Source organism: Podarcis cretensis (genome assembly GCF_951804945.1).
Source record: "Podarcis cretensis genome assembly, chromosome: 7".
Lineage (NCBI taxonomy): Eukaryota > Metazoa > Chordata > Lepidosauria > Squamata > Lacertidae > Podarcis > Podarcis cretensis.
In genome coordinates, this window is record NC_137176.1 from 80,533,204 (window position 1) to 80,547,580 (window position 14,377).

Here is a 14,377-nt window from a genome sequence, read left to right on the forward strand (position 1 = left end):
AGGAATGAGTCCTGCGACTATTTGGTCTGGGTGAGTCAAAGGAGGGGGCCACGCCATCTCATCTGTTACAGCCAAGTAGTGTGGCAGCTGCTGGAGGCAATCGTTCTTGCAGTGGTCATCCGAGCAACACCTCTTGGAAAAATCCTCATTGCAAGCACGTCATTATTTCAGCTTCTCCGGAGCGTGACGATTCCAGGAGTGGGGAGGGCTGCTGGAAGAATGCTGGCAATAATTTAAAGTGCAGCATTTCACGGGAAAGAGCACATGGGCCATTGCATCAATCGCCCCGCACAGCGGGTGGAAACTGTTGCCACATACTTGATGTTGTTTTTACCTTTCCTTCATCCCTCGCTCGGATTAAGCAACACCTGATGAAGCCATGAAACCCAGAGGGCAAGACCCTTGTAAACAGGAGGCAAAGAGCATTCAGGCAGGAGAGACCTTGCCTCTGGCTTAAAGACACGCTCTGCTCTCCTGCAGGTGTGCACAATTGCTGGCACGCCAAACCAAGCCACGCTGCCCACCGCTATGCTGGCTATGCCTTGAAACTGCCATAAGAGAGGGGCTGCCAGGCAGCTGGTGGAAGACCGTCCAAGACAGGTGGGCTCTTGGTTTAGGAAGCTGAGCAGATTTGCTCGACAAGCTGACATTTCCCCCAGTTTTATTTTCAATGGAAGAAGCTGCTTTGATTGGCGTTTGTCCATACGCTTTCCCTCTGATTCCAAGCCAAGGAACCGGGAAACAAATGTTTTCTTGCCTTGCAGTCTACACACACTCGTTCTGGCTTTCGACGTTCCGTTGTTGTTGTTTTTCTCCCTCCGCAGAGCCATAATTCTGCGTGAAACGTTAGGAAACAGATGCCAGTCAGCAGGCAGCACTGGGCTAGGCAAACCAATAGCATGAAGCCATTTCCTGTGTCTAGATGTTCCTTTGGGATGTCTCATCCATTCTGCACTGACCAAGCATCTTTCCTTTGTATAAGAAGCTGGTAGAATAGGCTGGGATGGTGCTAGTGGTCAACGTGTTGGTAGGGACACCAAGCCTTTGGCCCTTATCCATGTCAGTGTTTGCTTACATTCATCCCTTCTGTGTCTCTTTCTTTTACCTCTGAGAAAGCTTATTCTGGAATAAGGTGCCACACGACTCTTGGCTGCTACTGCTACAGTGGACCTAACAGTGTTAACACCTCTCCTTGTGACACTTGTCATTCAGTTCTTTCCTTCTGTTGTCTCACCCACTACTGCCATTCTAAATATGTGGCTGTATTCTGCAACATGTTGTTAACACGCCACTAGGATGTTAACAGTGGACCCTCCACACTTCAACCTGATTTATTAGTTGTTCCCAATGTTTCTACATTATTGCCTGCTGCAGAAGCACTCTTGTGATGTAGCGCAGCAAAAACAGGACACCCCCCCAAAAAAAAATCACCCTAGGTATTTATGGTATTTAAAGTTGCAGGATATCAGCCTAGATAGCTCAGTTGGTTAGAGCGTGGTGCTGATAACTCCAGTGTTGCAGGTTCAATCCCCGTATGGGACAGAGCCTCTCCTCCTTACAGAGGGGAGGAGTTGTGAGCAGGAACCTAGCTGGCCTGGCTGCCGTGCCACGCCCCCAGGTAGCCAACCAATCAGGTGGAGTCTTGGGGACGGGGTTTTGCCACTCCTATGAGGCTGCGGCAGCACTTCCCTTTCATTCCACTGCTGGTTTTCGTCGGATCACCCACCCACCCTCCCTTTAGTTCATTGCTTGGTTCTTGACATTGCTATGGACCCGTGGTTGGTTGCCTTGGTTGTCCAAGGGGCCTGGCAGGAATTTTTATCCAACTGGCAAATTGGCACCGGCCACTTGGTTTTCCGCCTACCTGGTAGCAAATCGTCACAACTTTTAGGTATTGGCGGTTAAGCATTGGAATATGTTTGTGTGTTGGAGGGCAGGGTGTGGCCATCGCCTACCCCTCCACTTTATGGGTATTCCAGTAAAGGAACCAGGCAGTCATGGATCCTGTCCGATGCCCTTGCTGGTGGCTAGGGCCATGGCACGACCCCCGGTGACATCAGGGGAAGCTTTCAGTTAGAATCATAGAATAGAATCGTAGAATCATAGAGTTGGAAGAGACCACAAGGGCCATCTAGTCCAACCCCCTGCCAAGCAGGAAACACCATCAGAGCACTCCTGAGATATGGTTGTCAAGCCTCTGCTTAAAGACCTCCAAAGAAGGAGACTCCACCACACTCCTTGGCAGCAAATTCCACTGTCAAACAGCTCTTACTGTCAGGAAGTTCTTCCTAATGTTTAGGTGGAATCTTCTTTCTTGTAGTTTGGAGCCATTGCTCCGTGTCCGCTTCTCTGGAGCAGCAGAAAACAACCTTTCTCCCTCCTCTATGTGACATCCTTTTATATATTTGAACATGGCTATCATATCACCCCTTAACCTCCTCTTCTCCAGGCTAAACATGCCCAGCTCCCTTAGCCGTTCCTCATAAGGCATCGTTTCCAGGCCTTTGACCATTTTGGTTGCCCTCCTCTGGAGTTGTATTTGCATGAACAGGCTCCCCCCACTGGTGGTTAACCCTTGATAGACTCACCCCTCCCTGAGGGGGTGGAGTCACGCTCTGTTGTTTTATCCAATGCCTAAGCCAGTACCTCTCACATGCTGTAATCAGTTGTGGCCTTTTTTAGCCCGTTAACCTAATATACTGTGTCCATGTGTCTGTCTTATACCCAAGCGGGTGGCGGGTCCTTGAATCACAACTGCATATCCCTGCATTGCAAGGGGTTGAACTAGATAATCCTCAGGATCCCTTCCAGCTCTGCAATTCTGTGATCCAGCAGGAAGCTGTGTTCTTATGGACAAATTCATGGCTATGTTCTACCTTCACTGCTGCTGGAATCTGCAGGTGAGCAGCGCGCTGTTGCATTCATGTCCAGCTTGCAGGCTCCCCACGGAGATCAGGTTGGCCACCGTGATGCTGGACTAGACAATTCACTGGTCTCATCCAGCATATTTGTCTTTCCCCCCCCCCCCAATTTTTTAAAATTCATTTTATAACACAAATAACACAAACAGAAAAACAACAATACAAACAAATTCTTGTCATATCCTTATTTTTTCTAAACATTGTTAAGTGGGCTTCCCCTAGTCCCATCTATCTGATTTTCATTTTACTTCATCTTTAGCAGTTTCCATATATTTACTGTATTTTTGGTTTCTATGGAAGCCGCCCAGAGTGGCTGGGGAGGCCCAGCCAGATGAGCGGGGTATAAATAATAAATAATAAATTATTATTATTATTATTATTATTATTATTATATCATAGTTTCTTACCATCTTTTTTTTTAAATCACACTTAAAATAATTTTATCACTTACAAATAATACTATTTTAAAATACACTATCTTCTACTTCTAACCCTACAGCCTATATCCACTTCCAAAGCTATTCTAAGATTTCAGTATTAACATATTTTTTCAAATATTCCTTAAACTTCTTCCAGTCTTCTTCCACCATCTCTTCTCTCTCGTCTCGGAGTCTCCTGGTCAGTTCGGCAAGTTCCGTATAATCCATCTTCATCTGCCATTCTTCGATAGCTGGTAAATCTTGCTTCTTCCAGCAGATTTGTCTTATGTGTTACATTCAAGACATACACAAGTTTGGGTGAGGAAGCGCCATGTCCACCCCAAAACATTTGCAGGCACAAACTGGAAAAGCAGGATTGTGTATAACCACCCCAATAAACATCATGAGCACAAATCATGAATGCACAATGATACCAGAAAATTTGTGCTTAGAGGAGACCCTTTGAAATTAACGGACCTAATGTCCATTGTTTTCTCCGAGTATGGCTAATGCTGGTTGCAATCCTAAGCTCCTCACTTCATGTGCATACAACATGGTGTATAAATATTGAATAAAAACAGTATGGGAGAGGTTCTGAAATTGGCGTCATTCCAAGGCATCTGAAAGGGTCATTGGAAGACTCCCATGCCTGACAATACAATACAACCTTTCCTGTTTTTTTGCTTGGCATCTAGCACACATGCTGCCGAATTATCCCTGATAAGATAGCCACGTGCATAAGCAAGGAGGGCTGATTGTAACTTCGAACAGTGCTATGGCAGCTTGGAGAAGGTCATTTTGTTGTTGTTGTTTAGTCGTTTAGTCGTGTCCGACTCTTCGTGACGCCATGGACCAGAGCACGCCAGGCACTTCTGTCTTCCACTGCCTCCCGGAGTTTGGTCAGACTCATGTTTGTAGCTTCGAAGACACTATCCAACCAACTTCCAAAATAAAAGAGGGAAATGAAAGCCATGCCATTGGTAATAAATTTTATATCCTTAACTGCAGGCACTCTGCATGTTCTCTTTCGACTGGATGCAGAAGTGTCTTTCCTGACGGCAAGTCATTTGAGCTTTCAAAGCTGCCTTATATTGTACCTTCAGCCCACAAGCCTAGTTAGAGGGCAATCGTTTCTGATTTGGCAATTTGAACCGGCAAAATAATAATAATAATTAATCAAATGAAAGGAGAGGGCCTTTTTAGTTGTGGCTCCCCATCTGCGGAATGCTCTCCCCAGTGAGGTCTGCCTGGTGCCTTCATTGATATCTTTTTTGGCACCAGGTAAAGGTGTACATTCCACCCCACCCCACCCCCCAGATTTTGATAGGCTAAGGCAGCCTTTCTCAGCGTTGGGTCTCCAGATGCTGTTGGACTACAACTCCCATCATCCCTGCTAGCTAAGGATGATGGAAGTTGTAGTCCAACATTTGGGAACCTGATTTTGGAAAGGCTGGGCTAAGGCGATGCTCTTTTGTTAACTAGCATGCCGCCGAATTTTCCTGCAGCTGTTACGTGGGGTGGTTTCTTTCTGTTTTTATGGTATAATGTATTTATATTTTAAATGTGTTATAAATCGCTTGGAGACCTTTGGGTAACGAAAGACAAATAAGACAAATATGAAGACTTATTTTTCCGGGCCAAAAGGAAAAAGGGAAATGAAAAGACACTGACTCGAGTGTTTTCACTTGTGTAATCAACTTCTGGGGCATGTGAAGGAGGGGGGAGGGATATTGAATGGGGTTTCAAAGCTTGTCTCTCTGATTTGCAAATATCCCATAATAACAACAACAAAGGATGCTTTCATGCTGCGTAGATTGGAAAGGAGCGAAGTCAGGAGATGAGTGTTCATAAGATGTTGGCTGAGGTCCTTCGCACTCCTGGCACAAACCCCTGTCTCTTTCGCTAGGGCTGATGATGCCCTGAAGCCTCAAGAACAGAGGTGTCTCCCTTTGTTAAGTATGGGAGCAGTCACATGCCCACAGGAGATCGCAGCTACTTCCTATCACTGGATTCATCCATTATTTTTGCATTGAACATTTAGGGAGAAAGAGAATTTGAGGACGGGGCTTTGTGGTGTGACTCCACCTCACTTTCCTAAGTAAGCGTGTGCTTGGCTTACACGGAAGTTGTACAGTCATACCTCGGGTTGAATGTGCTTCAGGTTGAGCACTTTCGGGTTGCGCTCCGTGGCAACCTGGAATAAACAGAGCATGTTACTTCCGGGTTTCGCCGCTCGCACATGCGCAGACGCTCAAAATTACATCATGCGCAGGTGCGGAAGTGGCAAAAAGCGGCATGTGCAGACGTGCTGTCGTGTCTTACGTTCTATTCAGGATGCGAACGGGGCTCCAGAACGGATCCCGTTCGCATCCCGAGGTACCATTGTACTGGTGGAACGACAACCGGATTCTGTTAACAAAGGCCTTTTCGGTTTCACGTGGTGTTAAGGCCTTCCAGGTTCACTCAAGCACCAAAATGCTTGGAAATTAAAGCTGCTAAGGGCCACACGCTTTTGCTATTTAGGAAATATATAGATGCACAAGGAGAAGGGGACGACAGAGGACGAGATGGTTGGACAGTGTTCTCGAAGCTACCAGCATGAGTTTGACCAAACTGCAGGAGGCAGTGGACGACAGGAGTGCCTGGCGTGCTCTGGTCCATGGGGTCACGAAGAGTCAGACACGACTAAACAACTAAACAACAACAGCAATAGATGCAGTGCTGTTTTCTAGAAAATGAGGTGCCGGAACTCACCATGAACGCCTCCTTCGTTCTCTTGGAAAGGCAATGGCACCCAACTCAGAGGTGCCAGAATTGAGTTCTGGTGTGTTTCAGCTGGAAAAAAAGACCTGTATATATTGTTTGGTATCTTACCCTGTGGTTAGTTCCATCTGCCTTGGCTCTGTATGGCTGTCAGTGGCAGAGAGGTGGATCCAAACCCCAGATTTGTCTGTTCCCTGAAATCAACACACGTTGTCAATGTACCGTATTTTTCGCTCTATAACACGCACCTGACCATAACACGCACATCGTTTTTAGAGGAGGAAAACGAGGGAAAAAACATTCTGAATGAAACAGTGGATGTATCATTTTTGTGCTTTATGCTGTGGCCACAGACATGTGATCTGATGGTGAATTTGGGCTGACCCAATGCAAAGATCCTGAGGATCCATGTGGATCCATGCTTTGTAACCACGTTTTTGCACCATTGCAGCCCCAAGCAACAGTGGGTGCGTGATTTTTGGGGGGCAGGCTGTAGCCATGGACATGCTATGTGCTCTGATGGTGAATTTGGGCTGACCCAATGCACAGATCCTGAGGATCCATGTGGATCCATGTTTTGTAACCACATTTTTGCACCATTGCAGCCCCAGGCAACAGTGGGTGCGTGATTTTTGGGGGGCAGGCTGTAACCATGGACATGCTATGTGATCTGATGGTGAATTTGGGCTGACCCAATGCACAGATCCTGAGGATCCATGTGGATCCATGTTTTGTAACCACATTTTTGCACCATTGCAGCCCCAGGCAACAGTGGGTGCGTGATTTTTGGGGGGCAGGCTGTAACCATGGACATGCTATGTGATCTGATGGTGAATTTGGGGTGACCCAATGCAAAGATCCTGAGGATCCATGTGGATCCATGCTTTTTAACCACATTTTAAGTGGGGAGGGAAGGAAAAACACAGAACGGACAAGGAGCAGGAGAGGGGTGTGCAGAGAAGCAGCTGGCTAAGAATGCAGGAGAGGGGTTTAACGGGAGGGAGGAAAGGAAGGCAAAAGTTTTCCCTCACCTACCCACCCAAGCCAGCAAGCTTGCGCTCTCTCTCTCTCTCTCTCCCTCCCTCCTGCATGTTTTCAGCAGCACGGAGCACAGAGACGACACTCTGCTTTCCCCTCTGCTTGCCTGGAGGTGAGGGGCTTTCCCTGCTCTTTGTTCCGTTTGAGCAAACACAGCAAGGAAACAGAGGTGGGTGGGCAGTAAGACCCTGAGGCAGAATGCAGGAAAGCAGCCGCTTCCTCTTTTCAGGTTTCCCTTCTAGGAGACGCGAGATTTGATTTTTGCCTGATTTTTTTTTTGCCTCCCCTCGCGCCATTTGGCTCCAGGGACCACACATTCGCTCAATAACACGCACAGACATTTCCCCTTCCTTTTTAGGAGGAAAAATCTGTGTGTTATAGAAGGAAAAATACGGTAGCTATCTTGCAAACTAAGCTACCACCCCATGTTGCAAGTAGACATCACGTAATTCCTACTAGCAAGTAATAAGGCATGGGTGATGCCGCCGAGGGATGCATTAGGATGACTCGGAAAGAGAGGGGCTGTTGATCATTGGTAGGTGCCCTGTGCTGTAGGCAGGAAAGTCCTGGGTTTGATTCCTGGCATCCAGGTGCAGAGAACCTTTAACCTTTCAGATGTTGCTGAACTGCAACCAGCATCATCCCTGCCATTGGGCTTGTAATTATTGAATGCGCCGTAGCTTCAGATCTGTAACCACTCTCCCAAGGAAGAGTTCAAATGCTGAGAGCCGTGTGTGTGTTTGTGTACTGGGCAACCCAGTCAGATGGGTCAGGTACAAATAAATAACAAAACAACAACACAGAGAATCGGTATTTATGGTTCCAATTACAGTGGTAACTCGGGTTACATATGCTTCAGGTTACATACGCTTCAGGTTACATACGCTTCAGGTTACAGATTCCGCTAACCCAGAAATAATAGAATCATAGAATAGAATCATAGAAGAGTTGGAAGAGACCACAAGGGCCATCGAGTCCAACCCCCTGCCAAGCAGGAAACACCATCAGAGCACTCCTGACATATGGTTGTCAAGCCTCTGCTTAAAGACCTCCAAAGAAGGAGACTCCACCACACTCCTTGGCAGCAAATTCCACTGTCAAACAGCTCTTACTGTCAGGAAGTTCTTCCTAATGTTTAGGTGGAATCTTCTTTCTTGTAGTTTGGAACCATTGCTCCGTGTCCGCTTCTCTGGAGCAGCAGAAAACAACCTTTCTCCCTCCTCTATGTGACATCCTTTTATATATTTGAACATGGCTATCATATCACCCCTCAACCTCCTCTTCTCCAGGCTAAACATGCCCAGCACCCTTAGTACCTTGGGTTAAGAACTTTGCTTCAGGATGAGAACAGAAATCGTGCTCTGGCGGTGCGGCGGCAGCAGGAAGCCCCATTAGCTAAAGTGGTGCTTCGGGTTAAGAACAGTTTCAGGTTAAGAATGGACCTCCGGAACGAATTAAGTACTTAACCCGAGGTACCACTGTATCCGTCACAAGAGTAGGTAAGAAAATAATAATGAATAAGTACTCCCCACCAAAAAAAAAGGTTCACAATAGCAAGGTGTGATAATGAGAAGGTAAAAATTGGACACAAACTTTTAGAAGCTGCAAAAGCAAAGTTTGCAGCTGCTACTAAAAGAGTTATCCTAGTACAACAGGTCGTAGAATACGGTTTCCTCCATGCTAATCTGGTGCGAACAATAGTAAAACGCAAAATCCTCGTTATCACAAGGAAGATGTCTCAGTTACTGCTTGCTCTCCATCACCTCTGCTCTGGAAAGAAAAAGTCCCAAGAGTTGTGTTCTCCCCATGTTCCCTCTTCACTGACTCCCAGTATGTTTCTGAGCACAATTCAAAGTGTTGGTGCTGACCTTTAAAGCCCTAAACGGCCTTGGCTCAGTAGACCTGAAGGAGCGTCTCCACCCCCATTGTTCTGCCCAGAAACTGAGGTCCAGTACTGAGGGCCTCACTGCAAGAAGTGAGGTTACAGGGAACCAGGCAGAGGGCCTTCTCGGTAGTGGCGCCTGCCCTGTGGAACACCCTCCCAGTAGATGTCAAGGCAATAAACAACTATTTTACTTTGAAAAGACAACTGAAGGTGGCCCTGTTTAGGGAAGTTTTTAATGTCTGATGCTGTATTGTTTTTAATATTTGGTTGGAAGCCACCAGAGTGACCGGGGAAACCCAGCCAGATGGGCAGGGTATTAATAATAATAATAATAATAATAATAATAATAATAATAATAATAATAATATTCACTACACCACTAGCCATAGTGTCGTGCGAGTTCTGTACACACAGCAAGTAGGGGTGCACTTTTCTGTGTGGGTTTCGCTTTCAGGCATTCTTTAAGGAACTTGGGAGAAACTGTGCCTGTTTTATCACCATGCTCTTAATCCCAAAGTCGGGGCACACCTGCGTGTTAGAGAACTTCCCCTGTTCTCGGGGGCTGAGCTCTAGCATGGAAAACAGCTATTATTATTATTATTATTATTATTATTATTATTATTATTGCCCTGACCATCTGGCTGAGTTGCCCCAGCCGCTCTGGGCAGCTTCTGAGCTCTGAGCCCAGATGAATTCTGGCTCAAGTTCAGCCTCATGTTTTTTCCCTTTTTCTAAATGCCAAAACAACGTCGAGTAGAAAAATAACAACTAAGCAGCCCTTTCTGCAAAGCGTTGGCCTGTCTCTCCAGTGGTGCTGTTGAATCAGTTATCTCCCCCCGCCGCAGGTTTTCTTAGCATTCTTCCCACGCTGAGTCATTGCAGTAGTATTCTGTTGTCAGGCTTCTCCGCTACCACCCAAGCAGTGAGACAAGTTGTCACCCTCAACAAGCCTGCCAGCAGCTGACATGAAAAACGCTCCCCGCTCGGCAGTTGTTCTGTTCCGTAGTAACTTCCACCCACCTCCAGAGAAGTTTGTGAAACGAAAGGGCTGTGACAGCCCCGAAAGAATAGGAGAGGAAGAAAAGGTGTGGGGAGGAACTGGATTTTTTCGGTAAAACATATGGCTGGAACCCAGGGGAAAATCTCACATTCACAGGAGAAAACTCTCACATTATTCTCTTCTCCAACCATGCACAGTGCATGTCATCAGGACGTTACATGTGAGTCTGTCCCCATATTTGTGGTTGCTTGCTCACATCAGGTGCTGTGTTTTCTACTGCCTCTCCTTTTTTTATTGGGTAGGCAAACTAAGGCCCAATCGCCTTCTAAATCCGGCCCACGGACGGTCCGGGAATCAGCTTGTTTTTACATGAGTAGAATGTGTCCTTTTATTTAAAATGCATCTCTGGGTTATTTGTGGGGCATAGGAATTCGTTCATTTTCTCTCTCCAAAATATAGTCTGGCTCCCCACAAGGTCTGAGGGAAAGTGGACCGGCCCCCTGCTGAAAAAGTTTGCTGACCCCTGTGCTAGAAGAATCATATGTGCCTTAAGTTGTTGGGCGTCAACTGGGAAGGAGAGGTCCTGAACAACTTAGGAAACATAGGAAAACAGCTTGCCTTATACAGAGTCAGACCCTTGGTCCATCTGGCTGTAGTGGACTGTTGTGGATGCAGAGGAATGGTGGGAAAAAGAAGAAGAAGAAGAGGAGGAGGAGGAGAAGGAGGAGTTGTTGTTTGGATTTGATATCCCGCTTTATCACTACCCTAAGGAGTCTCAAGGGACGCGGGTGGCGCTGTGGGTTAAACCACAGAGCCTAGGACTTGCCGATCAGAAGGTCGGCGGTTCGAATCCCTGCGACGGGGTGAGTTCCCGTTCCTCGGTCCCTGCTCCTGCCCACCTAGCAGTTTGAAAGCACGTCAAAGTGCAAGTAGATAAATAGGTACCACTCTGGCGGGAAGGTAAATGGCGTTTCCGTGTGCTGCTCTGCTTCGCCAGAAGCGGCTTAGTCATGCTGGCCACATGCTGTACGCCGGCTCCCTCGACCAATAAAGCGAAATGAGCGCTGCAACCCCAGAGCGCTGCAACCCCAGAGTCGGTCACGACTGGACCTAATGGTCAGGAGTCCCTTTACCCTTTACTTAAGGAGTCTCAAAGCAGCTAACATTCTCCTTTCCCTTCCTTCCCCACAACAAACAGGAAACAGCTGGGGAGCCCCCAAGGGAAAAAGGCTCAGAGCCCTGGAATTTTGGATGGGATAACAATGAGTGGTCAGAGGGAGAAGACTGGGAGGAGGAGGTGTCAGAAGCTGAAGAGATAACAGGGCTTAGTGAGCTGGGAGAGTCTGTGGCAGAGAGAGGTCGAGAAGCTGAAGCTGAAGCGAAGAGGGCCCAAGAGGCAGGCTGGTGAAGTCACAGGTGTCTCCTCCTCCTGCTGCTGCTGTGACAAGCTCCCCACCTCCCAGGTCTTGCAGAACCAGAAGAGGCATGAAAAGGGCGGAGAAGTTAGCTTCAAACAGACGCAATGGGGGAAACCATTGAGAGGAGGGTACTATAGGGAAGCGGGGACTTTAAGTCTCAGCAACTCATCCGTGGGGAAGACCTACTGGAGAAGAGCTGCTGTGCTCATTAGACCTGACACTCTGTGCAGATTGTGTTCTTGCTAAGGAAGAGTTAACTCCAACTTTGAACAGTGTGATTTACTGCCGGCTCGCTCCTGACACTAGCTCAGCTGATGGCTGTCCAGAGGCATTCCCAGCTTTACCTGGGGGGTGCTAAAATTGAACCTGAGACCTTTATGTATAAAGCAAGTGCGCTGCCACTGAGCTCTAGCGCTTCCTTCAAAAAGAAGAGCTCTTCTGGACGCAGGGCATCCTTTGGTCTGTCCTGAATCTGGCACCAATCAATTTTTAAGTGTGCATGTGTGTGTGTTTTGAGAGAGAGAGTTAGAGGTGTATATTGCAAGAAATTATAAATGGTCTCTGTTATGTACTGAGTTGAATAGGATCCAAAATGCAGCAGTCTGATTGGTCCTAGAACAATAGGATTCAGAATGCAGCAGTCTGATTGGTCCTAGAACAATGCAGCAGTATGATTGGTCTGCAGGAGCCACCCAATCCAGCTCCAGATGGAAGTGAATCCACAACCTGATTGGCCTACAGGAGAATTCCGGAATTAGCCAATCACGTGCAGCCCATTGTGTAAATAATGTATATAAAGCGGATACTTTGAGGGGACTTTCATTCCCTCCTCACCACTATGAGCTGAATAAAGAGCACGAAATCCACTCTCGACTCTGAGTATATTTCAGTCTCAAACTGCAGTTGGGAGTTAGGAGGCAAGTCCACTTCAGACCGTTCTGAAACGACGGGTCAGAAGAAGAAAGCAAGGTTGAGGAAGTCTACATCGTCCTTCCTTAGGAAAGACCTGGCTGGTGGCAGAGACGACCAACATCCTCCTGCAGATCACTAGCTCTAGGTTTGTTGAGACCTTAGATCCTGGCTGGCATGTTTCCATCTGGGGGGCTGGGGGGGAAGGCTGCCTATCGGAGAGAGGTGGCACATGCAGCTCTGTGTGCCTTCGCTTCCCATCCAAGCACATGGTTAGCACTATAAAAATATTAATAGGAGTTGCAGATTACTCACTGGGTTGCTGTGAGGTCAAACAAGACAAAGCACTCAGCGCGGTGACAAACAGTGATCGTAAAACGATGGCAAAGCTCTGACAGCCTCTGCCTACCTCTTCTATCAGTGGAGCAGATTGTGCAGCTTACGTGTTGAACCCAGTGGCATTGAGCCCCCTTAACGGGATTTCCCCACCCCCTAAGCACTGAAATTGCTGCTGGCTGTGTCTGTGAGCAAGTACTTCACTCAGCTCCTCTGCTATCTGTGTGCCCCAGAAAACTGGGGCTGCCTGTGGGCCTCAGGGCCAAATCCAGCCTGACAATTATTAGGTTCACCCACCTGCATCTGCCATAGATAAAAGAAGTGTATGACTGTTGGCTGTGAGTTGCTGGCAGCCGCTAAGGACCTAGTTCTCACTGACAGTGACAGGTAATTGAATGCTCCAGACAAAAAAAGAAACCCCCCCCCCCAAGCATGTCAGGGAAACCTTTTGCTTGGCATCTAGTTTCCTACGTGCATAGATGGGGCATCGTCCTGAACTGCAGAGTTGGAAAGGATATAATAATAGTAATAATTTAAATATTTATACCCTGCCCATCTGGCTGGGTTGCCCCAGCCACTCTGGGCGGCTTCCAACACGTTAATAACAACCACCTGATCCAATACAAAAAATAAAAGTCACAATAATTCTAAAATAAAAAGAAGTAAACAGGATAAAGGAAGTCTTTTATTTCGTTGTTTGTATTGTTGTATGTTATGCTCACTGAGGGTATATTGTGTATTGGGGGGGGGTTATGTTATGTTGTACATAAAATCCCAATAAAAATTATTTTAAAAAAACAACCATCTGATCCAATACAAAAAAGTCACAATAACTCTAAAATAAACAACTTGTATCAAATTAAAGCAATATTCAATAATCCATTAGAATCTAATAGCAAACAGAAACATTAGAGATCAGTAAATAATAATTAAACAGTTTACACCCATCAATTACAGTAAATAATTATAGTAAACTATAAATAAAAATAATGGCAAGTCACAGTGCTTAAAATACCACAAAACATACAACAGGATCCGACTGAGAAATAAGGACACACAACTTAATTTTTAAAAAATAAATCACTGAAAGTATCCCAAGGCTCATATAGTCCAACGTCCTGCAAGGAAGATGGAGAGTCCCACCGCCTTCCAAAATAGTCCATTCCACTGTCAAACAACTCACCTGAAGAGTAAGTCGAAGCTTGCCGTTTGAAGTGGGACAAAAAAGGTAAAAGGTAAAGGACTCCTGGATGGTTAAGTCCAGTCAAAGGCAACTATGGGGTTGCAGCGCTCATCTCGCTTTCAGGCCGAGGGAGCCAGTGTTTGTCCACAGACAGATTTCCGGGTTAAGTGGCCAGCATGACTAAACCACTTCTGGTGCAATGGGACACCGTGACTGAAGCCAGAGCACACAGAAACACCGTTTACCTTCCTGCTGCAGCGGTACCTATTTATCTACTTGCACTGGCGTGCTTTCGAACTGCTAGGTTGGCAGAAGCTGGGACAGAGCAGCGGGAGTTCACTCCGTCGTGGGGATTCAAACTGCTGGGTGACCACTTTGGTGAGAGATCTCGGCCCCAGTGCAGGCCTGGGTAATTGGCAGACATGCAGAGGTTTCTGTACACCACCAACTCTCACCAGCCCCAGCCAGGTCTGGGGCAGTGGGAATTATAGTTCACCTATATCTG